Here is a 3,892-nt window from a genome sequence, read left to right as displayed (position 1 = left end):
GACTCCATGCGTGGTTGACAAGGTGGTCTTCATCCCGAGGTGGTCTGCTCGTGCTCTCCTGTTCCTCCTGAAACGGCGAGGGGTAGTGCCGGTCGTGGCTCAGCAGGATAGCATAAGCTTGCCCTTGTTCTTTTGTGTTTGAATCAGACTTGCTGGTTCTCAGTTTTACATGCACATATCAATCTTTCTTCTGTATGCAGGTTACACACCTGATGATGTTTACAGCGAGGCGCAGGAACAAGCAGAGGCCGAGGAAGTGCAGGCACGCGTTGCTGACCTTGGCAGGTGTAGGAACCGCGCGAGGAAGGTTCAGCGCGCTGCACCAGTCAGGCCACGCCCGGGGCGCCGCGCCAACACATGTGTGCATGGTCGGTGGGTTGGCCAATATCTGCATTCTGCGACTTCATCTTCACCATGGACACAAGCAGGGACTGATTGGTGGGTCTTGGTAGCGGTGCCGAGCATCGGCGGATCGAAGTGGTCGAGGTCGCGGTTAATCGACCGGGACGAGACATGCATCTTGGAGCTAGCGCAGAGGGGGAAAGAAGCAGGTTGGTCTGGCCTGGCCTCGCAAATGAATTGGTATGTCCAGTTCTTCCCATGAAGGTCACATGTCTAACTTCGTGCTAAACATTGCTAACTCAGCAACTTGATGTTAAACTCTGTATGTGTAACTAGACCTAGCTAACTCAATGATTCGATGTGTTAAATTAAAGTACCAATCAGGCATGTTCACCCCTTTGTACGTGTGTGCTCTTGCATTGCTTACTAGATCTTGTTGTATATGATGGTCCATTGTCAGCTATACAACTTCTGAATTCTGTCAAGTTCAGTTCAGATTTGATTTTTTTTCACCTCTTTTTGCATGGACAATGTGTCTGGTGTTTAAATGATGGCTACTTGAAATACATAGGCATTGTGAGGTCAGAAAGGATTCCATTTTGACTCTCTTATTCAGTTTGGTTCAAACCTGTTAGCTGCTACACCTACACGTGGAAAACTTACACTTGACATTCTAAAATTAGGCAGCAACCTTTATTGCCGGTCATTTAAAAGTTCAGTGACAAGACAACTGCTGACACAGAGTTCTACCTCTCTGACTGAAACAGGAACTTTCGGGCAAAGAAAACACACACAGGGCAGGAACATGGCTACTCTCGCCCTTGCAAGTTTCTGATCGATCGAACTCTTCGGGGACAAGAAAATGAGAAAAGGGCAGGCCGTCGATGTACAGACCACAGGTGCTCGGACGCACGGCCGGAATCATGGTCGTCATAACTCATAACCCATGAGGGGGTGACGAAGCAAGAAAGGAAGGTCGCCGAGAATGGTGCTAATATCTTTGTTTTGGTGATATAAGGGATTTAGAGCATCCACATGACCATGGTCGACAATGGCCTGAAGCCAAATTTTGTTTTTGTTCAGACAAATGGCCGTGCGCTGAACTGGTAAATAATAAACCTATTTTATCTTTCATGGTGTTTCTTTGCTATCATGGGTTTGAACTAAAAGTTTTCATGGGTACTCTCTTTTTCCCCAGCCGTGAGTGTGTAGTGGCAAGATAGTTTCAAAATTCAGAATCTTCATTGCAAGTATACGAACTAATGTATTTTGCCCATATGTTGTTGAGTGATAATTTATATGTGTTTAATTTACAAGATGAACTGCACAACTGAGTGCAGCACTTGTGCAAAGATATGACATCTTGGTTGGCTGCTCGCGGCGGAGCATGTGGCTGGTGCTTGCGGCAGTGGTAGAGCAGCGTCGGCGAGCATGGCGCAAGCAGTGGCCAGAGCTGCATGGATAGCTGCAAGCATGCCATCCAACACAACACTTCAAGTATGACAATGTCCACTCTACACCAAGGTACGTGGGCACTTGTGCAAATAACTAGCATCTTCATCGACTAGGACCAAGTTCTGTGTTTTCTTCTGCCTATATCATGCGGTGATAATTTGTTCTGCCTATTGTTTGCAGATATTGGTCAGTTGGGAGATGAGGTGGTTTGCCAGATAAGAAACAGAATAAGGACAATAAGGAGCGTTAATTGGACCATGTCATGGTGAGCTTGGAGCACAGAATTTTACAGGAGATGGTCGTCGTAAAACTGGGTACTTAAGATCAAGGGAAGTATAACATTTTTTTTGAAAGCTAAGTAAAAAAAATTTACTTTGTGGGTCTAATTTAATTTTTCTATGTTCATAATTTCTTGCGTGAATAGATAGAACAAGCCGAGCAGGGCATCAACTACCTACTCATGCTTTAGTTCACTTTCTTAGTATTTGTGTTCTTAATCTTGGTTTTCACTGGTTTGTGCTCTATCCTCTCAAGCTAGATTTGAATTTTTTGTCATAGAAACAATTTTTTTATTGCCTTTAATAGTATATAGAGATAATCCAGTTATGTATGCAAAATTATGCAAGATCCTCAGTGAGGATATTTTTTTCTGAACCCATTAGCAGCCTCTGCATCCTTCTGCCTTAGCGTGATCAATTTTTCCCACTGTGCCGTTTTTTTTGCCAACATAATGGAACGAAGGTGTCAAATATGCATCCGTTCAAAATTTGGTGTCAATCGGTTTTTGGAGGATTGCATCAATGTTCATCATATTTCTAATAGTAGGATATTAAAAATCCCCTTTTCCCTATGATGTTTATCTTTTCGGGTTTTAGCTAATGACAATGTTTCTTGGTGTGCCAGTGGCCAGGTGTGTATATTATTGGACCTTTTACATTCGATATTAACACTCCAAAACTTAACACATTTTTAGCCTGCTAGGGAAACTTCCATTTAATGTTATCAATTTTCTTGCAGCAAACTTCAAAGTTCTTGATACTTCTATTTGCACTTATTTTTCACAGGCTCGCATATATTAGTGTTGTGCAGTTTAGATCTCAATATGATGTCGATTTCTTTTACAGGTAAGGCAAGAGCTCCGCCTGCAGCTACTACGATCGGCCGCTGCCCTACGCTGGCCGAGGCTGCACATCATCGCCTACTCCACCATGCTACACCTTGGGATTGCTGGCTGCCGAAGTCGACGCCATCTGTCGCCCCTCAACACTTTTTTAGAATCATGGAAAATCTCTTGGTCTCTTCACTGTGTTGTAATTTGTTTCTATGCTTTACGTTTTCTTGTGTCATGCCTCCAGGACTTTGTTTTCTTACTATAGTTGCATTAGCATGAGGCTCTTCTGTAATATGCAGGACTACTTCCAAACAACATACAAATTGTTCTAGATGTCCCCACACATTCTATTTCCAATGCATAGAACCCAAACATATGCTTTTCGGATGTCTCGGGTATGGAATTAATCACTACTGCAAGCTTTGTCTACACTTCATAAGTTACACGGAGCAAGTTGATCTTTAGCAGAATAACATGTGAAATTCAACTTTTAGATTTGTTGAATTAATATAAATGTAGCATCCTTACTTCTTGACCAATAGGTGCTTGAATTCTTTGTCTAATGTGGGTACTGAATATATGTGAGTCCTGTTGTAGCATAAGAAGGAGCCTTGGTTGTTGAGGAATTCACAACTTTATTAGATCTTCTATCATGATATATTAAATAACTTGCTCATATGATCTGGGAGCAGATTGTTGCTTTCGCTGGTGAGCCAATCAAGCAATGGAATAACTATAAATGTTCGTTAATTGCACTACAGGTGATCTGCTATCAGATTGTTCATACAACATGCCATAGCCACTTCTGCAGATAATATGCTAGCATGTCTTCTGATTAGTTTAGCACATGGATTGTCAAAGCTTTTTCTGCTATGTTGCTTAGTTCCAGCCCATGCTCGCCTGTGAGATGTGATATCGTTGTGCATTTTGTGGTTCCTGCTATTTTGCAGACCTCTTCTTTTGTTTATAGGCTCCATGGAATAA

General features: G+C 42.5%; 1 long non-coding RNA gene across 1 annotated transcript; it reads left to right on the top strand.

The window, feature by feature from the left end:
• The first annotated feature begins 6 nt into the window (after positions 1-6).
• LOC119320272 lies at positions 7-3,445 on the top strand. The gene is made up of 4 exons (XR_005154883.1): positions 7-582; positions 1,110-1,448; positions 1,660-1,866; positions 1,978-3,445. It is a non-coding gene; the product is annotated as an uncharacterized LOC119320272 (long non-coding RNA).
• Positions 3,446-3,892: the final 447 nt, after the last annotated feature.

Source organism: Triticum dicoccoides, chromosome 6B (genome assembly GCF_002162155.2).
Source record: "Triticum dicoccoides isolate Atlit2015 ecotype Zavitan chromosome 6B, WEW_v2.0, whole genome shotgun sequence".
Taxonomy (NCBI): domain Eukaryota; kingdom Viridiplantae; phylum Streptophyta; class Magnoliopsida; order Poales; family Poaceae; genus Triticum; species Triticum dicoccoides.
Note: the sequence above shows the minus strand (reverse complement) of the source record. Positions and strands in the feature narration are given on the sequence as shown.